This window comes from Triturus cristatus, chromosome 2_1, assembly GCF_964204655.1.
Source record: "Triturus cristatus chromosome 2_1, aTriCri1.1, whole genome shotgun sequence".
Classification (NCBI taxonomy): Eukaryota; Metazoa; Chordata; class Amphibia; order Caudata; family Salamandridae; genus Triturus; species Triturus cristatus.
Window position 1 is genome coordinate 158,243,182 of NC_140581.1, and position 26,453 is coordinate 158,269,634.

Genomic DNA, 26,453 nt, shown 5'->3' on the forward strand with positions numbered 1-26,453 from the left:
TTTGTAACAAGATGTATATGGTTATAAGCACCAACAGAGTAAATAAAAGGTAGAATTTTACCATGGTGCTAAAACTATGAATATATGCAGGCATATAGATACATGGCAGTTATCATGAGTACTCCTAAGATGCAAACCATAACTAGATATACTTAAGTGTACCTAGCATGTATGTAGATGTAAAGCCAAGAATCCCCCTAGGAAAGAGCCAACCCCATTACCTGATGGGAGAGAACGAAGGACCCCATCTTCGTCTCAAGTTGGACACCCCGCAAAGGATATCAGACCATTGTCTGCTGGAGTGTCTGCAGGCAGGGACTTCAGCATCTGGTGTCAGTGTGTCAACATGGAAGTGTTTCTCCTCTGGTTTCACCCAGCGAAGAAGTGGGACTAATATTCCTCAAAGGTACCCTCATTGGTTCTCCCTAGATGTGCCATGGTACTGTGAGTCTGTCAGACAAGGATGACACTATTGGTGAGTTTTGTACAGAGTTATTATGCGGAAGTTGGTAATCCTGCTGTGATACGAAGAATCCTCATGAATAATAAATAAGGTTAGTTTTCAGACAAAACCACATACCATTTATTCACACCTAACTAGGTAAAAGGTCAGCACCAGAGCCGTTATGTAGAGCAAGGTAGGACAAATATAGGTAAAAGGTCATGCAACTACCTAGGCCTATATTGGGGTACACTGGGGCTCATAACACCCACTCCTCATTCGACCAGACGACAATGCTAACAAGTGCTAAAATATGCCTGATTAAAATCATAAAGGACAATGCTAGAATATGAGTATAAAAATATTGAAAAACATGCTCTTATGCAAATGTTAAAAAAGCTCTATAAGTCCTCTAAATAGTCAATATACTGTAAGACCAACTGAGCACGCTGAAAGCCAAAGTGCTCAGTGAGAGCAAGAAAAAAGAAAAGGATAGTTATGTTGTTAAATTCAAATGTGGGTTATTTCTGAAAAAAGGCCGAATTGTTCCCATCACACGGAGAACCAAATGTTTATGTGTCTAGTGTGGGTGAAGCAACATCAGTGCTGCTTGCATTCGCAAACAACGGTCCCTGTAACACCTCTTGGATCAGGGCAATAGAGCAAAGGTGATCTTCTCCAGTTCCCACAGCAGTTGCTGAGAAAGTACTCAAAGACTGTAAGCCTATGATAGAACCGTTGTCAATTCTGACAGGAGCTGAAGCATCCAGTGGTGGCTCTAAGAATGCCAACATCAACACTGGAATAGTCTGAGGACACTGCAATACGTTGGACTTTAATGGGTCCAGTAGTACATGTATGCCCGGAGGCTCAACCAGTGGAAGTGGTAGATATATGTCCAACATGCATTTGTATCCGCAGAATGGGCAGCGGTGCACAGGCAAGACGCAGTCAATCCATACTGATCTAAACAATAGGAACCAATGCTCACTTAGCTCCTGAAGCCGAGGTGTGGCCAGATGGAGTACCATGCATTCACAGCATCATCGCAAAAGGAGTGCTTTTTCCACCTCTCTGGAAACTGTGACGTCCCTTGCATAGCAGGAAAAGTAAAACTAGGATACCCACTACAAGTAGTAGGACCAGTGGAAGTCCTCCAAAAACACTTCCTAAAACAGAGTGTATAAATGCTGGAATAACTCCGAAGATCACCTGAAAGGTACCTAATAGTCCAGAACCTATGCTCTTAAATAGGTGTACTATCCTACACGTATCGGATATGTTAAAGATACAATGAACCTTTTCTCCGAAATGGAGCGGAAAGTTCATTCAGACCTAAGCCTGCATCTTAGGCGAGGACCTTGAAGCCTGGAGATCAAAAGTCTCTTGGGCTCAGGTTAAGGCCACATCCTTCTGTTAAAGTATTGCTTTCGGTCTGCTCAGAGAATCAAACCGTATAAGGGAAACATTTAATGAAGGCCATAGCGGCACCTCCCTGAGTATGTGGGTCAGTGGAAACAATACTTGTATACAACAAGTAACTCTGGAACTTACTGTGACAAGATATGCAATGCCTTGCAGCATCCTACAACAACCTTGATCTTTCAACAACAAATAACTCCCATTCGAGAGTAGTTTGAACACCGGATGAATCACGACTGCCGGGGATCCTTTCAAGGAACATGATAGGTATGCAACCAAAGTATTACAAGCTCCGTGAAGCATAATATCCTGACAAATTAGAGAACCACTGAATGAATTCTCACAGTCTAAACCTCTGAGAAAGACTTCAGTGTCCCCATTCCTGCATCTAAATCTGCACTGTAATTCCCAAGATTCATGAATGTATTCCTTACCCAACTCTTCATACCTGCCTACTTGGTGATACTATAGGCAATATTGAAATTGTAATGTGGTCACTGGCAGTGTAATATGACCATGGATTAACCATTCTGTGGAGGGTAACTCAGCCACGGTGGAAGATAATTGGGCCAATTTTCAATGTGCAGCATTGTATACTTTTCATCTCTTTGTGCCATTGTTCTCTGTCAGTCTGTTAGATTATATGCAGAAAAGAGAGACATACTGTTGATGTACCACCAGGGCACATGACCAGAGCGCAATGAGTGTAGAGTCCAGCTTAATAATAGAATGAACCGCAATTGCGATTGCCTATATGGAAGAATAGACAAATCCTGTTCTATTATATCTATTGCAGAAGACACAATGTTGCTGTTAGAAATGGAGGTCTCTAATTGGCAGAGGTAGGCACCTTTTTCCAAAGAGGGACCCTTGCTTCTAGCTATGGTTAGGGGGATACACACTCTAGATAACCCCTGCCCACCCCCTTGGTAGCATGGCATGAGCTGACAGGCTTTTCCCAAAAGCAATGTGTAAAGTATTTGTACCAACACTCACAGTAACACGGTGATAAGACCAGAAATGAATACCACACTGGTTTAGAAAAATAAAGTATCTATATCTAAACTTAACAAGACCAAAACGACAAAAATCCAACATATAAGTATTAAGAAAAATTACTTTACAAAAGGTTTTAGCAACTGAGTCCATATAAAGCTATGGATGCATGATTTCTTGTAAAGTACCTGTCATTGCTGCAAAATTCACCAAGCCAAACAGCTGCAGCGATGGGATGCGTTGTTTCCTGAGACCTTCATGGATGCGACAGTTTCGCTGGACCCAGGGGAGCTGTGTGTTGGGTCCGGTCTGTAGGGGGAAGCGATGCGTCAATTCCGAGACGACTCCGATCGTGGGATATGCGTTGGGGAAAACTTGCGGCACAGGGATGATGCGTGGAAATCCGGGATGCGGCGGCGAACGATGAGCGGGGTTGAGCAGCAGTGTATAGATTTCTTCAGCCGCGATCCCTTGATGCATCGATTCTTGCAGTGGCAACAGGTGCTGCGCAGGTTTCAGCAGCAGCGCAGCGGTGCGTGGAGATTCTTCTCATACCACAGTGTTGTGTCGGGAAAAACAGATGCAGGAAGAGCGATGCATCGATTTTCTTGTTGTTGTGTTGCTTTCCAGTTCCCAGCAGTAGAAACAACTTCCAGAGGCCCAACACAGCCACAGGCACTCCTGGCAGGTCAGAACTCCCAGCAAGGAAGCTCAGGGGAGCTGCGGGTGAAGTCTTTGTGTTCCTGAAACTTCAAAACAGGAGGCAAGCTCTACTCAAGCCCTTGGAGACTTTCCTCAAGCAGGGGACACAGCACACAGCAAAGTCCTTCTCCTTTCCTTGGCAGAAACAGAAACTGCAGGCCAACCCCAGACATACAGCAAGGGCAGTACTTCTCCTCAGTTTCTCCAGCTCTTCTCCTTGGCAAAGGTTCCTCTTGATTTCAGAAGTAGTCTACAGTTCAGGGGTTTTAGATCTAATACTTATACCCCAAAATGTCTTTGTTCTCTTTGTGCAGAGAAGCCCTATGCCCAGTCAAAACTAGTTCTGTCCTCTCTGGTGCAGCTTCCTGGCAGGAGGTGGAGGCAGCATTGTGGAAAGCAGACCTGGCCCATTCAGGGGAAGCAAATCTCCTCCCCCTACTCTAAATGCAATCCAGGTCTATTCAGCCCAGCCCTGACTCATCAGGCTCTCTGGAGCCGCTGCTTCTCCCCAGCATCTGACACTCCAAATCCAGACAGTCAATCCACATCCTGGCAGAGGCATGGATGGTTAGGCAAGAAAATACCTACTTTCTAAAAGTGGTATTTTCAAACACAGAATGTAAAAATCACCCTCACTAAAAATGCACTTTAACATTAGGGTCTGGCAAGTGGGTGCACTTGCCAAGTCAACATGGCAGTTAACAACTGCGCACAAACACTGCGGTGGCAGGTCTGAGTTACTGTTTAAAGACTACTCATGTGGGTGGCACATTCAGAGCTGCAGGCCAACTAGTAGTACCTGATGTACCAGCCCTGGCACACTCAGTGCACTCTACTAGGGACTGACCAGTAAATCAAATATGCCAATCAGGGAGAACCAATCAAAATAACAATTTACACAGGGAGCACTTGCACTTTGACACTGATCAGCAGTGGCAAAGTGCCCAAAGCATCTAAGCCGGCAAAAACGAAATCCAGCACAGCGTCAGAAATACAGGAGGTAGATGCAAAAAGTCAGGGGAAACCACGCCAAAGATGGCAAGTCTAACATGTGTTCCCTCCAGCTGAACGATGGGGAGAACTACCCACCCTCTTGGGAGTTGTCATCACAAGGCCGGAAGAATCTGGACGGACCATCATCATTGGCGTGTTCTGTACCAGGGCGGTGTTCCACCGTAAAGTACATTCCCAGTAGGGAGATGGAGCACCTCAACAGTTTTGGTTTCTAATCCCTCATTTGCAGGGCAAACCACACCAAAGATGCCAAGTCTAAATGTTGCCCAGTGAGTAAATCCTTGATGTTAGTGTGGTCATACCATTATCGACCACTGCCAAAGCCTTTTCTAGATTAATTCCCTCAATCTCACACAATCTCTCCGCAGACTCCTGTTGAGAGATCTTCCATACTTTGTAGTAAATAGAATATAAGAAGCATTTTTTACATGGTTTCTGGGGACCTAACAAAAAATACCTAAGATCCATGTCGTCTGATAGTAAGGACAAGTGTTGTTTCACCTGGGACAGTGTTGAGGTTTTTAGCCACTCTAAGCATAACTTCCCAAAACTGTAAGATGTCACCACCCTGAGTGTTCTCGTTGTACGCAATGCTGGTCAGGCCTATGGATACTAAACCCTTTGGTGGTACCCCTAAATCTTGACTGACACCTATTTGTGTCGATAGGCCAAACTAACCATCCTTTCCAATTGGGATCTGATGAATTGTATGAAACATCATGTAGAATGTCATTCGGTGTATCCTCACTATGTTGTGTATAATTTTGCCATCCCTAAAATTCTCTTGGTGCACAAATGTGCTGTGTGTTCAAGTCCTTAATCTTGGCTAATCCACGACAGGAAGTCTGTCACACTGTGTTGCTTAGGAAGATAATTTGCTATGGTATGAGTATGCTCTAAATAGGGCCTCAGTTCCCTCAGCTTGCCAATCATTAGTCCCTAAGACAGATTTTGTGTCTATGGTGTCCCTCCAAAAGTTGAAACCCTGTAAAGCCAGCTGGGAAATAAAGGAAGCAGAGTATTTCTGTTGCATATTAGTGTCCATATATTTCTTGGCAGGTGTAGGGGCAACCTTATAATAAAAAGAGGCTGGGGCAGAAGTGTTAAACCCTGAAAAATAAGCAAACTTCTGTGCAAACGTTTGTGAACTACCTCTCTGTGGTTTTGGGCAATGTTCCCATTGATAATAGGTGAAAATATTATGTGGGAGACTTGCTTTGATCAATATATGATGACCACAGTGTTGGTAACAATGCATGGTGTCACAATCAGATGCATCATCATACAATTCGTAACTGTGGAATACAGCAGATTGTTCTAAATCAGACAGCATAGAATTTATAGTTTCAAAATCCCAATCATCAGAGAAAGCAATGGAGGTGATGATATCATTCAAAGAAATTTTAAACAAATGTGGTATTTTCAAAAGCTCAGTTGGACCAAATAAATCATACAAAACGCTATCCCAAACTATTCCTTCAGGAAAGGGAACTGCTGTAATGTTCACAAAGGACAGGTCTCTTTGTTCATGATGAGAAGATGTTTGTGGTTTCAGGACCAAGTTCACATGGGGTACTGTGGAGCATTCTGGGAGAGAGTGTCCATTTAGGAGCAGGAAAAAGACAGTCACTACACAAATCCAAAAGACTAGGAATAGTATACCAATTTCAATCCAGACCTGTAGCCAGGGAGAAACAAAGTAAGTTTTTTTCAGCCAAAGGTAAATGCCATATATTTTTTCTTTGAGGGAAACTGATGCTGGTGGTTACTCGAATCCAGAGAAAAGGTATCAAAGTCAATGAAGTAGCCAGATGCTGTTCGATCTATCTTTGGTAGCTCAGCAGGTTTTGGTGAACTGGCAGATGACTAGTTTCAAGACATATTCATTAGATGTCAGTATTAGGCTGAATTGAGATCTGTGTATCATTCGTATTTGGATGCTGTACAAATTCAACAGACATGAGTTCCATTCCATTGTTGTTAACTCCATTACTTTGTATAGTAGACTCTTCAAATGTTATTAGTCCTTCTGTCTGAACTTTCTGTATGGTAGCGAGAGGAGATCGATAGCTACCCGGGAGTCCACGCAGCCTGCTATTCAGTATTGCCACATAGTGTGGTTTGATCAGATCAATGGCGACTAATCTCTTTTCTTTCTTGCCGGCGAGAGGCAGAAGAGTACTGTTCTTGTTCTTTCGACAGCCAGGAAAGGTACAGGCATTCACTTAAGATGGCCTAAATTATTTTTTGTTCTCAATCTTTTCTCTGACCAGGTACCCAATCTTTGGGACCCAGGCAGGTCTTACCTGAACAGCTTTCACTTCCCCAGTGGTGGTGCGTTTTACTTGGACATTGCTTTTTAATGCCCAGTATTCATTGAGTGTCTGTAAAACAACCCAACAACCATTGATGTTAAATGCTTTTTCATGCGGCACTGTGCTGCCACAATCGAGGTCGGGTACCCACATACTAGTCCCAAAAGGACCTCATAGGGAGTGCGGCCTCCTAGGGAACTTCTTGGAATGATATTAAGTGCTCACTGGACCCCATATAGGTGATTGACCCAACTGCCACCCGAGCAGTTAAGGATTGCTTTAAGTCCTGGATTTTCCACTCCACAATTGAATTTCCCTCAGGTTGATATGGAGAGGAGTACCGCAAGACCACACCCAAACTTCCCATAGCTTCTTTGTAATCCCGAGAGATAAACGCAGGGCCATGGTCAGAACATAATGTGCCAAGTGCGTATGTCCCTATAAAGACTCGCAAATCCTTTATAACAGTTCGAGCGTCAGTCGAGCACTGGGGCCAAACCCACAAGAATCTAGAGCATGAATCTGCTGCCGCCAAGATGTACTTGTAAGCCCCGTCAGATTGTGAGAGGCCGCAGTGATCCAAATAGACACATGCGAGAGGTCTATCTGATATAAGTAATGGTGTCTGTGGTGGAAGTGCTACGGTGGACCCTTTCATCTGCTGAGAGATATTGCACTTAAGGACAAAGCCCTTGGTCTTCTTGGTAAGACCTGGCCAACAATAATGTTACTTCACTAATGAAACTACATGCAGTAATACCTGTGTGTGCTGAACCCAGACCCTTGTGTGGAGCTAGTATTAAACCTAATCTACAATCCATGTTTGGTATTACTCTAGCTCCCACTACTGGAATTTGAGCATATGGATTATTTTGTGCATCTAACTTGTAGAAGTACTTGAGTGGAAAAGCTTTTGGCAAGGTTGAGCTGTTATTACATGTTGCATTGACAGCTACCATTATCTGTCCATCTATTCTTGTGCTAGAATGAGTGATTGAAGCAACTGCAGCAGTTCTCACTGTCGCCTTGGCACCTTCATCATCCAATAAATTCTCTTCAACGTGCATGGCAACACATTGATGACTCAGCGTATGAATCACGTGAACCCATGGCAAGCCTTTTCTCAGCTCTGCCACTTGATCCCAAAGCAATTTGTGCTTTATTGTGCAACCTTTTTAATCTCTAAACCTATTCTGACCCTAATAGTGGAGGTGTTCATTGTAAGACTGGACACAGTAAAATAAATCGCATACAATCAATGTGTGGAATTCCAATCCATATTTTTTAGTGCCAGTATCAGGGCTTTTAGTTCTGCCAGCTGTGACATACAATCTCCTAAAGACGGCGTCTACGTATTGCTAGGACGGAACTTGCTGCCCCGCATACGTTCTGTTACAATCACACATGCGGTGCTGTATTGCTGTTTACTTCCTACGGCAGGCTGAGCAGATCCGTCAGTATAAATTATATATTCATACTGATCTGGAGGCATTATTTTATTTGGGAGAGGATATTCTTGTTCGTACTGCAAGAATGCTTGTGTCTTTAATGTAGAAACAAATGTGTAGTCTACATCTGTTGCAGTGAGAGAATTAGCCCATTGTATCCATCTTAGATGTAATGCTTTTGCATTTGGAACGATTATTTTGTAACAGCATATAAGGTTGGTAATGGAGTCACTACAGCAGTCTGCACTGCTGTCAGTATTTTTTAAGTCCATGCAAATTGCATTTCAGTGTTTGTGTACAAATGCGATTTGTATGCAATGGGTACCGTTTCGCCTTCACTGAAGGTTAGGTAAATTTACCTGGATTGACCCGCAATTACACCGAATTCATGGGGGCTTATTTACAATCCCGTTGTGCCACTTTTGTGTCACATTCAACATGGGAAAAGTGACGCAAAAGTGGCACAAGGAGCTTGTAAATCTGCCCCGTGGTGTTTACACGTGTGTGTAGGTGTTTGGAACCTATCATGTCAGCTTGTGGGGAACATAGTATTTCTGTGTGTTCCTATGTTCAATGTCAAATTGAGAAATCAGGTCTAATTAAGTCATAGAAATGTTTTACTTTTTGTGCGTAATCCAAAATGTATCTTCTACCAAAATTTAGGAATACTAAAATGGATTGTACATTTTTCAGAGTCTTTGGAGGTTGGAGCAGCACACATTTTTCAGAAAAATTAGCTTCTAGGCTTTGCCCTTCACTTGAGAGATCATATTCCAAAAATAGGACATTGAGGTGGGCAATTTTTGATTTCTCAAAATAAAGCTTGTAGCCCTCAGAAGTGAAACCCAGAATTATTTTGTTCACCCTGGTCAAATGTTCCAATAATTCATCGTCCGTCAGATAAATATTGTCTACATAGGACAATGCCTCCTCATCAAAAGTTTGAAGTAACTCTGATACTCTTGCTGAGAACAACCCGGGGCTATTCTTCTACCAATGGGGCAGTCTACAAAATTGGCCTAGGACCAAAAATGCTGTCAAATATCTGCTTTCAGGCGCTATTTATTGGCAAAAAAAATCAATTTGAGATATCTAGTGTTGCTTTGTATTTCCTCCTCACAATGTTATTTATTTGTGCAGCACTGTGTGCATTGTGTACTGAAATGTTTTAGTGCATGTGTTTAAATACCTGTACTCTAAAGCTAGATGGCATGAATTGTCAGGTTTCATTACAGGAAACAAAGGATTATTCATGGTAGAGGTGCAATTCTCCAAAACACCTTGATATTCAAGTTGATCTAAGATCTCCCTAACTTGTTTTTTCGCATCATGCTTTATTGGGTACTGCCTTTGTGGAGTTTGAGCAGTTGTAACTGGGAATTCATTATCAGGTGAGTCATCATCCAACATGATTGCAGTATAATGCAGGAGCAAGTGCTACCGCCCACTCCTGCGCAAATGAATGTTTTAGTGATTCTAGAATGAGGTCGGAGAAAGTCGGTAAAATTACGGTTTCTCCTTTTGGGCAGTCCATAACAAACTCAGGGGACAATCTTTTTCAGCCAAAAGGATATCCTATCTAAAGGTAACGTTCTCCCAAAAGAGATCTTTTACTTTACTCTGTATGTCCCCCTCCATTTGGAGTGCTATAAAATGTAACTGGTGTGGGATGCTTACTCTTGTATCAGGTGTTTCCACCGTGATCTGTTCATTCAACGCTGCATCAGGTTCTGGTGAGCTATTGTTACTTCTCCAGCATGGTCTAGCATCATCAGAGCCCATTTCCCGTTCAGAAGTTGAGTTCTCTGTAGCCTGGGCATTTCTTAATTTAATAACAGCTACTTTCATCTTTTTAAATTGAGGTTTATTTTTAGGTTTATCTTCTATTTTGATAATGCAGTCTGAAGTGCAATGTGTATCTCTTGGCTTTCCTCACTCTTCTGATCTGCGTTCTGACCATCCTTCCCTCTCTGAGTTTTTTGATGAACCCTGAAAGGAGCAAGAGGAACACGTATCAGTATTATGATACCTGTCAGGTTTTTTAATAATATCACGATTTCTAAGGTTATATTTCCTGCCAGAGGGCTCCTGTGTAGGAGACCCACCCTGTGATTGTGATGCATTTTTCTTGTTTTTTGATTGTTTATTATCCTATTTTCCTTTCGTAAAATTGGGTATTTGCTCGAAATTATCCTTATCAGGATTACCCAATAATTGTGATTTTACAGGTCTAGCTCCCAAATTATCTCTTCCCAGTGAAGCATAGGTCTCTTTGATAATTTGAGGTAATTCCCACTCTTGTGCAGGAGTGCATTCTCTCAGGTGTTGATGTACAGCCAATACGGCTGCCTCCCCTTTTATATTTGCTAACATAACTGTAGATACCTGGCCAAAATTTCCTATCAATTTCATCCCTACGTCCAGGTCAGGTTCTGCCCTGTACTCAATCTGTATTTCTCTTAACACTTCTAGTGTAACTGCTATTGATGGGGTACCATGAGTCCTGGTGTAAATGGCAGCGAAGACTGTACCCCAAACTGGTACAATCCTCTATCTGGGGAGCTATCCCCATTGGCAACCCGATTTGGGGGCCTGTGTGTGGAAACGCTGCCTCAAGCAGTGCTATTTTCTATGGTACCCAGAATGGCACTTGCTGATATTTACTGGGCATTCTTCCCATATTCACATTCAGCGTTTTGTGGGGGGATTTTAGTTGTGGTCCCTTGTAGTTTGCCTGCTGGAGTAACCCTTGTAGGTTGAAGTGTGAGTGTTCTCAAAAAGAACTGTGTAATATTTCTGTACAGCTTTATTATTACTTTGTGAAGTGGACGTAAGTCTGCTACTGGCAATGTGTGAATTTCTGGATGTGGTGTGTAAGCAGCTAGAACTGGCCAAGTCGCACCGTCTCTGCTGCGCGGACCGAGTCTTACTTTGTCTGTGGTAATGGAAGGGCACCTTTAAACTAATTTGTATGCTATTGGCAAGTGAGCAGGACTTCTATGTCCTCATATGGTGAGTATTCTTCAGGCGGATCATCCGGAATGTACGAATGAAATGTATATGTGTATTTGCTTCTACAGAAGGGAATTTAACCCAAGAATAGAACACCTCTGTTCTGAATGCCTTGTGTGCCTCAAACACAAAGGTAACAGTAAGAAAACACTGTATATATTTGATAATAATCCCATATGGGGAATATATAGACTTTAGAACCTGAAGTCCAATGATGCAGGTGTTTACATCATCAATTTGATATCAATATATTCAGCTATACCAGATTACCAAGAGTACTGACTTTAACTGAAATTAATATGATTGGCCATTCTTTATAAACAAAGTTTTAGTAGGGTAACACAACAAGAACTCGATATCCACTTTCCAGTGTTTAAACCCATTGAATTTTAACATACCATTATATCCATTGGGTTTTTTATTTAAAATAATCTTTCAAAAAAATCTTTTATAAATATATATATTTCATTAGTTAATACCTTTTTAAACATAGCAATTTAATCAGCTACACATTTCCCCATTCACCTCTAGCACTTTTTCTATTTTCACATTAGGTGTATATATATTTATCGGGTACTTATCTGTAGTGATGGTATTTTTCCTTTAAATTTTGGGAAAAAGGGTAAGGATGTTTTTATATGATGACTGTTAGCAACAAGCAATTTTAACCATGAAGATGTGTATTAATGTTTATGCAATTTTTTCATATTTTATAATTCATGCTTTTTTATATTAATTTTTAGAGATCTTTATCTATCCCTCACTAACTGGCTGACATTAGCCACTGGCATTCAAGCCGATAGTATGAGTATACACAAATGTGAATTTGTTGCGGCAGATTGAGCATTACTCATTAGGTTCTTCCAAAAGGGACAGAATAATATTATCTCAAATTAATGTGGTCTGAAATTATGTCCCCTGAGCATGTTCAATCCATTGATGCCATGGCATTCAAGCTATTTAGTTTTTTACGATATTTTATTTGTAAAAATGCAGATGTGGATTTTAAACTGACATGTTTATTTATATATTTATATATTTATATATTATTGTTCAGTATATTTATTGAGTAATTTGCACAATATTATGCACAATCATCAAATTGAAATGCTTCATTATATTGAATGCACTGATACCATTTGTTGTTTACGTTGCACAGTCAGCGCTGAGGCCATATCGAAGTATGTTGTTTATGTCTATGGTCATCATAGTCACATGACTTCAGCCTGAACTCTGAACTGTTTACCATCCCTATTTATTGGGTCATTTTGAATAATCACGTTGTCATGTGAGCAAGGCTCTTGGGAGCCGAAACGTCAAGACGACACTGCCAGCAAAAATAAATTAGCACTTACCTGGAGGTCCGTGTCCGTGTGGTCTTTGGAGCTGAGGCACCTTCATTGCCAACTTCAAAACGTCTCATCGGTATCTTGGATATATATATATATATATATACATATACTCCGAAAGTATTTGTTTTAGTCTTGACAAGTAGGAAAAAAACAATACTCAAAACAATTTCTCAAATCTGCTCACGACCACAAATCAATCTTAATGAATCATACAAGAAATTTCTTAGATCTATGCTGAAGAGTTTAAATCGTCTTTTAACATTGCTGCACCTCACAATAATAACATATCAGTTCAGTGTAGAAACACAAAAAATATTTGAACAAATTAAGTTCATGTTCCCAATGTTTTCCTTGGTGTCAAAGGGATGATGGCAGCCGACATGTGTTTCTTTACTCATTGTAACTTCTTCAAGGCTTTAATTCTTAAATCTCCCGCTATTCTAGTTGAGGAACAACTGGAAATTTAAAATGTTTAAGAGATTCTGAAGTATCCTTATATGAAAGGCATCAAGGTTTCAAGAGGTCATAAATCCAATCCACATGAGAATTCAGTGGTTCTCTGGAAGGATCCTAGAAGCATAATCCGGATGATGTTTCCAGTCCTGTAGCATGCCTTATATGAAAGGCATATGTCTGATTCACAAGAGAATTCAATAGTTCTCTGAAAGGGTCCTAGAAGGGTATATCCAGATACCAGGTTCCAGTTTCATAACACGCCACTGTTGTAAAGGAGATGTCAAACTTATTGCAGATCGCAGTGCCCTTATTCCAAAAGAAGAATGTTGAGGACAATATTTGTGCTGTGTTTTAACTGAAGAAAGTTCGAGGGCTATGATATGCCCTTACTATTCATAACTAATGACAGAGTGCAAAAGGGCTATGATATGCCCCCAGTCTTCGGCGAGCCTGCCAATCGGAGCTTCGTCCTGTCCGGTCCTCGCAGCACAGTGGCATCGAAGGTAACAGTCCCACCTAATGATGGGAGACTAAAATCTGCTAATTATATACTAAGTGCATTTCTGCAATTTTTTTAAATGTTAACAGTTCCTTCAAGCTCACCTTCCTCTGCTCCAGCACCACTTGTACCAGCGTCTTCAGTCTGAGGCATTATGAGAGGAAGTAGCTTATGAAAAAAGATAAGGTTTGTGCACAATGTAGGGAACTATAGCCCTTCAAGCTTGAATGAACCTACAGCCAATACATAGGATAAACCTACTTAACTTTGGTGGATTTTCCCTTCGCACCCGACGTCTTTGGGTGTATGTGAGTAGGGGTCTCTGAGAAAGCACGACTGGACTACTCAGATTTGACCATTAAATAACAACCAATCCAACGTTGATGGCGCCATGTCATGTAGTTCCTACAAATCTATATAGGACCTGCATGTTTTAGACAACATAGACTAAGGGATTGGTCTCCAGACTGATTCCAGATACCCCCAAAGGATACCAGCTAGCTCACAGTGCCACTATAAGCCCTATCATCTTACCAAGGAGCGAAACGTTTCTGGCAACTTTCGAACATGACAACCCTGATCCCTCAGGGATTGTGGAAACAGTACAATAACTTTAGCTCAGTCACTCGAGCTCAATCAGTCTCAGAGAAATGTACAGAATAAACTGTGGGATGTTTTCAATAAGTATTTATTGAACCAGCACAATTCTAGTATAAAATATGTGTGCTGTACCAATCATTGGAGAGAAACAGATGTATAAGCATCAACAGAGTAAATAAAAGCTAAACTTCTACCATAGTGCTAAAACAATCAATATATGCAGGCAAGATACAAACCCTAACTAGATGTACCTAAATGTACCTAGCATGTATGTAGGTGTAAAGCCAAGAATACCCCTAGAGAAGAGCCAACTCCATTACCTGATGGGAGACAACGAAGGACCCGGTCTTGGTCTGGAGTGGACACCCCGCAAGGGATGTCAGACCACTACGTGCTGGAGTGTCCGTGGGCAGGGACTTCAGCGTCTCGGGTCAGTGTGTCAGCATGGATGTTTTTCTCCTCTGGTTTGGCCAGCGAAGATGTGGGACTTATATACCCGAAAGGTATCCACAGGGGTTCTAACAAGATGTGTCATGGTACTGTGAGTCTGTCGCACAAGGATGACGATAGTGGTGCCTTTTTTACAGAGTTATTCTGCGGAGGATGTTAATCCTGCTGTGATAGTAAGAATCCTCATGGATAATAAATGAGGCTAGTTTTCTACGAAAACCACATGACATTTAAACGGCACCTAACTATGTGAAAGGTCAGCACCAGAGCCGTAATGTGGAGCAAGGTAGGACAAATGTAGGTAAAAGTTGTGCGACTACCTAGGCCTACATTGGGGTACATTGGGGCTCATAACAAGACAAGATTCATTTGCAGAATGTTACATTGATACATTGCTTCAACATGTTCCTCTAAACTGCATTAAAGCATTCACTTCACAGCTAATAAAGTCTCATCCTCGGTCTAACAAACAACTAGAACGTGCTAACCTGTTAACTAAACAAGCAGAGCAGCAGTGGAACAGGTCCTGTTCTGATGCAGACTACCTGCTTTATAAACACAACTACAGACTTGCAACAACTCTATTGTCAAAACGTAATCTACATTTTCAAGAAATCATATTATCAATTCAGGCAGTACAACCGGTGATGCTTTGAATCCTTTAATCAGCCATAACTGCATACCTTGTACAACAACACTAACACAAGTCTTTTGTAATAACCTAAATGCCTTTTTTAATTCAAATATTTTAAAAATTCTTGTGGATATCATATCTGTCCAACAAGTGTTAAAGTCCCATATAGCCACAAAAGCATGTTAGGATTGAGTGCAATATCAGCAGCCCACTGTCACGTATTTCGTCCTTCCGGATAAACAAACAATTGAAGTGTTTTTTACCCAAGTCTAAAGTCGGGATCCGCTTTAGACACATGCCCAGTTTGTATAGGGAAATGCCTTATACATTTTAGATGTTTTCCATTAATCTATTGTTACTCTCCTTTCTTAAGGAACTGGCGTGGAAAAAAACTTATTAGCTACCACTCTTAGAGAACACTAAACTAGATCCAGGTGATTGTTCCAAATACTGTTCTATTACTCTCCTACCTGCACTAACTAAAGTGATCAGAAGTGAAGTCACCAAGCAATTATCATATTATCTAAACAAAGATCCAAATGATGGACAATTGACCTCCAAACCAAAAGAGGCACTAATTTGGCCATGCTTATGAATACAGAAGAATTGACCACCGTTTTCAGTGAAGGGCCTTTAGTGACTGGAGTTGTTTTAGACCTGTCTGCAGCGTTCGACACAGTTAACGACCGAATATTGATTTAACAAATTTGAGAACATTGATATCGGTGGTCTTGTGACTTAGGGCCAGATGTATGTAGATAGCATTTTGCAATTCCCTAATTGCAAATTAGGAAATTGCAAAATGCAATGTATGAAGGTGTATATTGCACCTTTTGCGATTTCTAGGTGGTCGTAAAGGACCTACCTCATGAATATTAATGAGTTAGATTGCAATTTGCGACCCCTAGGAATCGCAAAAATCACGGGGATGGTGGCCTGCTGAGGTCAGCAGGCCACCATGTCTGTGATTACTTTTCAATAAAGCAATCTTTTTTTTTTTTTTAAAATCAGCCATTTTCCTTAAAAGAAAACGAGATGCTTTACAAAACAAAAAATGAAAAGCTTTCTTTTAATTTTTTAAGAGCAGGCAGTGGTCCGTTGGACCACTGCCTGCTCTTAAAAACAGTTTTACAAACATTCACAAAGGAGAAGGGGTCCCTTAGAGACTCCTTCCCATTTGCGAATTGGTTACCACCTACTTCAAGTAGGTGGTAAAATGAGAATGTTTTGCGACCACAATTGCAGTCACAAAACAAACATGCCGATGCGATTCGGAAGGGACGCCCTAAACACGCCCCTTCCTAATACCGAATTGCGAACCCATTTTGCGATTTGGTAACAGGTCACCGAATTGCAAAATTAGGCTTCCTGCATTGGAAAAGCAATTTTTGCGTTCGCAAACGGGCAGATTCTGAGATTCTGTGGAGTTCCGCATGGATCATCTTCACCCTCCTTGTTATATAACATTTATGTTCAACCCTGAATAAAATGATACATGCCTTAGGTACAAGGTCTATTCTTTTGTGGATGATATTCAGATTATTGTCTGCTTGGATCAGAACTTTAAAATCATCTGCTCTGCTTCATGATTGTCCGGTAACGTTGCAACAATGGATGCCTTTCAACTTTTAAAAACTATGGGGCATATTATCAAGAAACGGCTTTAAAATTATTGCCGCTTTAGCGGCAAAAAAGTGCCGCTAAAGCGGCGATAATGGGCTTGATAATATACCCTTGAGAATTCCCATAGAAGCCCATGTTCTGGTATCAACATGGGCTTCTATTGGAATTCTCTGTGGCATATTATCAAGCCCATTATCGCCGCTTTAACGGCAGTTTTCTGCCGCTAAATCGGCGATAATTTTAACGCCATGCTTGATAATTTGCCCCTTAATCTTAGCAAAACAAAATTATTGATTAATTGTAGTAGAGCATAATGATCACAGAAGTGAGTCATAATGGCCTACTAGTATGATATCTCTTCCAGCAGGAATTTTATAAGCTAAATCATTGGGCAATATGCTTGACAATGAAGTCTCCTTACACTCACAGGTCCATGTAGTATGTAACACTGGCTACCACACCTTACGTATATTGAGGACAACACCTTTTTACCGGTCAATATGAACTCCTTGATTGATGCAACTAGTGTGCCCTCTAAGTAAGACTACTATAAGAGTCTTTGGCCTCACAGTTAAACTCAGACTGAAGCTAGAAAGACTAGAAAAAAGACTGCAATTCCTCTAGTTTGTCAACTGAGGAACTATGATCATATATCCCTAGCGAGGAGCATGCTTTACTGGCTTCCTCTAAATCGAAGATTTAATTTTAAATGCCCATATCTTGTACATACAGCTTTTTACTCTCCTGAAAACACTTGCCTGGATGATTTAATAAAGCCCTATATCCCTCTTTGTTCGCTATGATCAGAGAAACCCCTTCTTCTGCAAGTTCTAAAAATAAAACCTAGCAGGAAGGGAAGGCCTTCAGCAGCTGTCATGCCCTCCCCCCTGAATAGTGGCTACTCTGTTAGAGTCCCATTGAAGGGGGCTTGCAGTGGCAACTTGAAAAGTTCATTATGTTTCTGTTAATGAAAGCATTTCTAGGTGCACGTTTGCACACCTTGGAGTCTTTTAATTTCAAGGTTGTAAAAGGGTTTCCTATTAAAACTCTTTGTTGTCAAGTAGATAGTTTCTCCAAAATTACGTTTTCTACTGGTATTTTAGAATCCAGCCCCCATGGTCACCTGTCCTAGATGGTAGTGTTTCTAGTATCAGTTACACTCTTGCAGTTCCTGGACTTTTTTTTAGCTTCTTCTTTACCTTATTTGCAATTTCTGAAGGACGTCCTTCCCTCTCTCGATCTTGCTCAGGAAGTGATTTTAAAATATTGGCCAATGGAGGGATATTCCCTGGATTTTAGATGCTTGGAAGTTAAGCACACTGTGCTTGCTTACTTGAAGAGGAGAGTGTAATTTAAAGCATTTGAACCTCTAATTGTGAATTTGGTCCAATTAAGATAGGGTTGAAGCGAACAGCAAAGCACCCACCAGCGGAAGGGACAGATCCTTGCTTCCTCCCTCTATGGTTCAGCTATATATGCTTGACCAGGAGAGTGGCAGCGTCATAGTAATCTGGTTTGAGGATTCCTATCTTGGATGGTTCTATCACTAGTATATGGACTTTTTGTCTTTTGAATTTTTACTCATATGAGCTATTAAATGTTCCCTGCTAGTGATTGAGCCACATTTTGAGTCATTGCTGATCAGTGAGTGTGAATCTGCTTTGTAATACAAAACAATTACTCAGTTTTGGCAGTTGATCAGTGAGTTTTTGTACATTAAACCTTGCATTTCTTTGAGTATATTTCAAAACACAAAGACTCAAGGAAGAGAAGACCAAGAGGTAATGTCTACATTACTTGTAGTAAGCCCCATGGTACAGATCCTTCTATATTCACATTGCTTATATCTACCTTTTTCACTCAGAAAAAGAAACTTGGTGCATAGAGTGAATAGTGTACAAGCAGTGACCTGATTGGTCCTCAAACCTATGAGATAAAATAGGGATCTGTTATTGGACAGCACACCTCAAAGGGTAGGAAATGGAAATAGGAAGCCTCAAAATATGGTTAACTCGTGTAATACTTATCTTATTGGGCACTGAGATAGCTAATCTAACTCCAACATATATGTATGTCCCCATCTTCTCACATGTCGTCCAATAGCTATTCTCTGTTCGAGTCCTGTGGGAGATCAGACACTCGCCAGTCTTTGAATACTTGATAAATATCAGCCCATTCACTGGTTGATTGATCTTCAAAATTAAAGCGAACAGGTAAAGCTGAATTATCGAAGTGGTAGTTCAGAATGGGAAGTAAAATTATGTTGTTTGCATGTTCATATATGTACACGAATGAGTGTACCACACATTCAAGTAGTCAGTCAGTGAGAAAATGGTAGCTCTCTTGTTTACTTTGGCACCTCAAGGGTGAACACCACTCTTCGGATATTGCTTATAGGAAATATGGTTGTGTACATGCCTATGCTGTCTGCATAGTGAACAATCTTACCAGCTGTCACCTTCCCTGTATATACGTTTTTATCAATGAAAGTGTTTGAAAAAACACGAGACCAAAATCTACATATTAGAATATGCCATGACATGCTACAGCATTGCCATATAGAGTATCCAGGGCAATACAATGTTGTTCCTTTCCTCCATCCCAATTATCAGGCATTCTCTATTACTCACCATTCATCCATCAAATCCTTTGTATGATGCCCTCTTTCATTCATACATAGCTGAGCACAGTACATGTGATGCTTACCAGATCTTGCTGCCCCTTGGCTGGGAGGGACTTTCAAACACAGACATTCTGTGCAATTTAGTTATTTATTTATTTTAAAGGTTTTCTTTAGTGCTGGCCAGGCCCAGGGGTATCAGAGCACTTTACAGGAGTGTGAGGAGGTACAGTATTAAAACACATTTGATCAAAAACTTTGCAATAAGAACCAACATAACAAAGAAAGCAGATAACTATGAATGCTATTTACAAAAGAACTATATTAAGCTAACGTGGGTAGTGAGTAATTAGGATAGGGTGGGTGGGTGAGGGTGAAAGAGAAGAGATAAAGGAGGGGGACAAAGAGAGTAGGAGTTAGGGTAATAGTAAATCAGTGGGAGGCAGGGCATAGGGCTAGATGTCATATGTGAATATAGAGAAATGGGAGGGAGGTTGGGGGAAAGAGTAGCGTAAGGGAGGAGAGTTAGGAGGGGAGAATGTGGAGGGGAGAGAATTGAAGGGTAATAGATGGGAGCCTGACGGGGACGCAGAGCGTGAGAACAGTGTCAGAGGTAGGTATTATGGACCCCAATATTTGTTGAGGAGGTACAATTTGAGTTCTTTTTTTAAGTTGAATTAGGAGGGGTTACAGCGTACGTCTTTAGGCAGGGAGTTCTAGATGGAAGGAGCGTTTCCGGAGAAGGAGCGAACTTGTGTGCATTTCTTATTTAACGGGGGCTCCTCGTCGGTCGGGCGCAGCCTGCTGTTTGGAGTTTGTCTGAGAGGTAACGTGGGATGTTTTGGTGAAGGGCTTTGTGCGTGATACATGCAATCTTTATAGGTGGATTTGCCTTCTATGGGTAGCCATTTGAGAGTTTTAAGGGCGGAGGAGATGTGGTCGAAACGCTTGTAGTCAGAGATAAGTCTAGCAGCTAGGTTGAGCACAGATTTGAGTGGTGCAAGGTGGACTTTAGGTGTTCCAGCGAGGATAGCATAACCATAGTCGATTCTCAGCAGGACCAGCGATTGGACAACAGATTTAAAGTCATCAGCTGGGATGAAGGGTTTAATTTACTTGAGATGACGTAGAGTGAAGAGTGCTCCTTTGGCTGAGGTTTTTATGTGAGAGGTAAGGGCAAGACTATAGTCAATTGTGATGCCTAGAGACTTAATTGAATTAGAAGTGGTGAGAGAGCAGTTGAGGGCATTAAGGTCAGATATCGAGTCTTGTATGGGGAGAGGGTTGTTTTTAGGTGAGAAGAGATTGATTTCGGTTTTTTTAGGGTTGAGTTTGAGATGATTATAGTGGAACCATGATTGGATCTTGGTCAGGGTGTCATTTAGGTGTAGGACATTGGAGTGGGATATAATCTTATAGAAAAGTTGAGTGTCGTCGGCATAAAGGTGGTAATTGATTCCTGCATGTTTGAGGATGAGGGTGAGGGGTTCCATGAAGAGGTTGAAGAGAGCAGGTGAGAGAATGGATCCCTGAGGGACACTGAGGGAGATTGGAGTGGGGTTGGAGAGGCAGTTCTTGATCTTTATTTGCTGAGTTCTGTGTTGGAGAAAGGAGGTGAACCAGTTGAGGACATGACCATTGAGGCCAAAGCGGACTTTAAGAGTGTTTAGTAAGGCAGTGTGGTTAACAGTATCAAAAGCAGCGGATAGGTCGAGGAGAATGAGAAGGCATTACTCACCTTTGTCGAGTGAATGATATATGTTGTCCACTATATTGAGCATGGCAGATTCTGTGCGGCATCCTTTTCTGAAGCCAGATTGCAGTGAATCAAAGAAGTCAAAGGTTTTGATGTGATTATCCAGTTGGAGCAGGGCACATTTTTCAAGGGATTTGGAGAGAAGAGGGAGGTTAGAGATGGGTCGGAGGTTATTTAGGTTGTTGGGATCTGCGTTAGGAATTTTGGGGATGGGTGTGATTTGACCCAGTTGGAGGGAGACGGGAACACACCAAGTGGCCAGGGAGGAGTTAATAATGGTGGTCCAGAAAGGGGCAATGATATGTTTTAGGTCTTAGAGAAGGTTAGGGGACAGAGGGTCTTTGGTGTGGGAGGATGGTTTTAACTTAGCGATGATGTTATAGACTTCGTGTTCGATGACAGGGTGATAATTATGCCAGGAGGCATTGTTTTTTTGTTGCTGGTGGAGAGAAGGGTTGGATTCAGGTGGGAAGGTAATGGACAAGAGATGGGAAGGGTCAGGCGGGAGGATTTGAAGGGGATGGAGATTCTTGAGAAGTGTCATAAGAAAGTAGTGGTCTATTTTGGTGATTTTGTCAGAGAAGAACTTAATAATTACTTCGCATTTCTCATTAGAGGCCATCAGTTTTGGGGGGCAGAGGATGTTTGGTTTTTGACAATGCTGAATAATTCTCTAGGTCTGTTTTTGGTCCTATCAAGCTGTGTGCGGAAGAAGGCAGACCTTTCATTGAGGATGTGTTTTTTGTTGTTGGACCTAGCAGATCGGAGGAGAGCTAGATGGGCGGGGGACAAATGTTGCCTCCAGGTTCTTTCAGATTGTCTAAGAGAGCACATTTCGTTGTTGAGATCAGAGTTGAACCAGGATTTGGAAGGTATGTTTCTTTTGGTTTTTAGTTTGGGAGACGCCACTTGGTCTAGGACCTCGGTAACTAATTTATTATAGTGTTCGGTGAGGGCGTTAGCATTTTGGGAGAGGGGAGCTAGCAGGAATTGAGCTTTGAATTTCGTTTCTAGTTTGCCGGGGGGGATAAGATGAAGGTTTCTGGTCAGTTTCTTGGGTTTGATGATTTTGGCGTGGATGGGGGGCCTCAGTGGTGATCGTGAAGAGGATGAGGTGATGGTCGGACCAGTCGATGGGGATGATGTTGGAAAGGGAGGCCAAATCATCATTAGTGATGATGGCATCTAGAGTGGCTCCTTTGGAGTGAGTTGGAGAGTGCCAGATTTGTTTAAGGTCACTGATCTCCAGAAGACTTGTTAGGAGATTAACTGCAGGGTCTTTGATATCATTCCAGTGGAGGTTGAAGTCTCCAAGGAAGAGATTTTTAGAGTTGGAAAGTGAGGATTGGGTAAGGAGATCGGAAAGTTCCTCTGCAAAGGGAAGGGATTCACCAGGAGGATGATAGTTATTATGTAGGCAAATAGGTGGGGCGCCCTGAATTTTAAGTTCTGCTCCAAGGTATTCAAAGGTGATGGGGTCAGTGTTCTTAAGAAGCGAGAGTTGAATTTTGATTTAAAGATGATGGTTAGACCACCTCCAATTCTATCTAGTCTATCTTTTCTCAGTATGGAGTAACCGAGGGGGAGAGTAGGTCAAGGATAGATGTAGAGCCAAGTTTCCGTAAGGAAGGCAATGTCAATGTCTTCGCCGAGGATGGTTTTAGCTATTTCAGTCGCATGCCAGACAGCTGAGCAGCAGTTAACCAGCATGTATGCAAGGGGTTTCAGGTTATTTATGGGGAGAGGGCATGATTGGATAGCGGTAAGTTGTGCTGGAGACACAGGGGATTCTGCTCATCCCCAGGATCACAGGAATGGTAGAGTGGGGGGTGGGAGGGTCAATTGGATAGATAGAGAGGTAAGAGTTACAGAGGTCGAGGAGGTCTGAGGGGGAGAGATGGTTGGAGGCACGGGGGCCTATGGGAACAGTTGCAGCTGGGGAAGGTTCTCCAATGTTGAAGTTTGGAGGTGATTAGTGAGTCATGGCTTGGGGAGATCACGCGGTTTAGGCAGATTTCACAGGAGAGGGAGTTAAAATCTTTCCTGAGTTGAGAAAGTTTGGATGACAAGTTAAGATCTTTCCTGAGCTGGGAGAGTTCAGATGACAAGGTAAGGAGATAGCTTTCAATGTTAGATAGAGTCTAAGTTAAAGGAGTGATAGGGACTGAGGGAGAGAAGAAGGGGCATATTAACAAGGGCTTTATCTCCGCTTTTTTGGCTTTAAAAGCCAAAGAAGCGGAGATTAAAATATCGCCCTATCAACAACAGGGTGCTAACATGCAAAATCGCATGTTAGCACCCTTTTTCACTACGCTTCCCTTTGCATCTCTAATGAGATGCAAAGTGGGCGTTACAGAGCAAAATAATAAGAGAAATGTCGCTAAGCGACATTTCTCCTATTATCAAGCTTCCTGCTATCCCTGGTAGAGACAAAAAAAGCAGCGCTAACCACGGTTAACACTGCTTTTGTACGTCTGCTAATTTTCAGACTAAGTCCACCTTGGGCTATCAACAAGGATATCCCTAGCCTTGTAGTTTTATCGCTGCATTACCAGCGATAACCTCCCAAAATGCCGCTATCGCTGGAATTTTTTATCGCCTAGGTGGTTAGCGTTGTTAATAACGCGATAACCAGGCGATATTATCCAGCGATAGCTGGCATTAAAAAAATTAACGCTAAGCACCCTTAGCGTTAATTTTCCCTGTTCCTTCTTAATATGCCCCGGTGTTGGGGAGAAGAGTAGGATCAGATTTGTCTGGGGAGAGCGGTCTGTGGAGTGTGTAGGTTGGGAGGCCGGGGGGGGTTGGAGAGGCGTTTTCAGGTTGGTGGATGACGAGAGGTCCGTGTGGTCAGAAAGGGAGTGCAACGAGTCATATTCGGTGGTCTGAGATGGTAAGCGGTCAAGAGGGGAGAGAGGGGAAATAACATCCTGGCTCAGGGGGGGAAGGCAGTTTGGAGAAGGTGAAATTGGTACAAGGAAGTCGAATAATAGGAACTGTGGGAGGAGGGTGCTGGGAGGAGGCAGTGAGGTATGGGGTGTGCCTTGTGGTGGGTGGAGAGAAGTCATAGAGATAAAGGGTTCGGGAGGCTGGGCAAGCTGTTAAGGTGTCCAGATGAGGGAGGGATGCTAGCAAAGGGGGTGTTATTGGAGGATTGGGTTTGAGAGACATCTTACGTAGTAGAAGTGTCTGTAGGGTGAGGGGTTGAGGACAAGGAAGGGGAGGGTGAGAGGGCGTCAGTCTGTTGGGAGGGTGAAGTGTTAGGAGGTGGGATGGAAAGTAGGTATGAAAAGGTGCTGAAATGTTGTTCAAAGATGATGAGGTGATTTTCAGAACCATGGATGAGGATGTTACCGGATTTGAAAATGGAGATGTGTATTTCTCCGAGGAAAGCAGGAGAAGGGAAGGTGGACAATTTAAAACCATAAGGGATCTTACATGATTTAGTGATGGGGAGGTGGTGGAGGAAAATGCTTTTCCATTTGGAGGGACGTTTGGAGCAAAACATGTAGTTGGTTTTTATTATGGAGGAGAGGCTAAGGTAGATATAGACAAAAAAAGTTTCATGGTGACCAATAAGTAGATTGTGTTTAAAGTTTTTGTTGGCGTTTTTGGAGAGATTAGGGGGTAGAGGATGGACCATGAGTTCGGGCCATGTCTAGTGATGGGTGAGTCCTGTGGGTTGAGGCTGTAGTCTGTTGTAATGAAGGGGTGTGTGAGGGTGGCTTGGTGATTAGATTAAGGAGGCTAGGGGAGGGGTTAAGAGGATGGAGGGGAACAATTGATATAGGTCGTAGAGAGGTGGGAGGGTCAGAGTAGGAGCAGGGTGCAGGTGAGCAATTCGAGCAAGAGCCAGAGGGGGGGGCCGCATTAGGGGGCAAGAGTACAGGTATAAACAAAGAGGTTCAGAAAGAGTAACAATCAGAGTAACACAGGGGTAAGAATTACAAAGAGGGAGAGCGAGCGGAAGTTTACAAATTTCGATTAGCAGAGAGCAGGTTGGGGTCAGGGGAACATAATAAGGGGGGACATTGAGGATTTAGTGAAAAACTAAGGGTGATAAAGGCAGCAAATAGTGAGCAATATGCAAAACAGATTTACAATCACAGCCAATAGAAGTTAACCACAATGGAAAACAATACAAAAGAACACAGTGGGTTCAAACCATCGATATGAAAGTCAGTAGTTCTGCTATGGAAAAATAGTTAGGCAGTAGGCTAAATAAATGACAGTATAGATTGTAAAAATAATAGCATAGGCTGGTAGTCTTGGTAGCAAGGAAGTGTCGACGTTCCAATTCGGCCAAAAAGACAGGATTATTGATGAGAGAGGATTGTGGGACTGAAAGCTATCAGCTGGGTAGGATCAATGGTGGGAGGCAAAGCCTTAGCCTCGGGAGCTGGGAAGGCCTCGAGATGCAAGTGGGAGAGGCTTACTGAGAACTTGGCAGAAGACCATCCGCCATTTTGTGGGGCGAGATTGTGCCGGTTACCGTCATCTTGAGGGATCGAGGTACAGAGATATAATATGGCCTAGGCTCCAGGAGTGAGAAGTATTGGGGTTTCAGCAGTCGGTGTCATCAATGGACAGAGATAGAATATGGCATAGGCTCCAGGAGTGAGGAGTACGGGGGTTTCAGCAGTCAGGCTCATCAAAGTACAGGGTGGTCTGTAAGTCTGGAGGAATCAGTCAAAAAGGACAAAGGAGAGCCCGAGACTATGAGGAGAATACGAGGCGGCGACTGCTACAAGGAAAAAGACAGAACCAGCACCGAGTCTGTGCGTTGCTGGGAGGGAGGCGTCGATAGCAGGACATGAGTAGCGGACGGTGAATCTGCGTCTCAGGAGCGCAGCAGGGGAGTCAGTGAGAGATCTGAGCCTCGAGTAGGGGCAGCGGAGGAGAGGAGCAAGTGTCGGGAGCTGGGACATCCACGAGGCTCAGGCATTGAGACCTGCGTCTCAAAAGCGCAACAGGGAAGTCGGCGAGAGAGCAGGGTCTCCACGGTCAGTGAGTCAGAGTGCGGAGTTGCCGGACCCCAGATCTCCATCTAGGCCCATGAGGACCTGGTCTGTGGGGTCACAAAGGAGTCAATCTGGTCACCGTGGTAGCAGC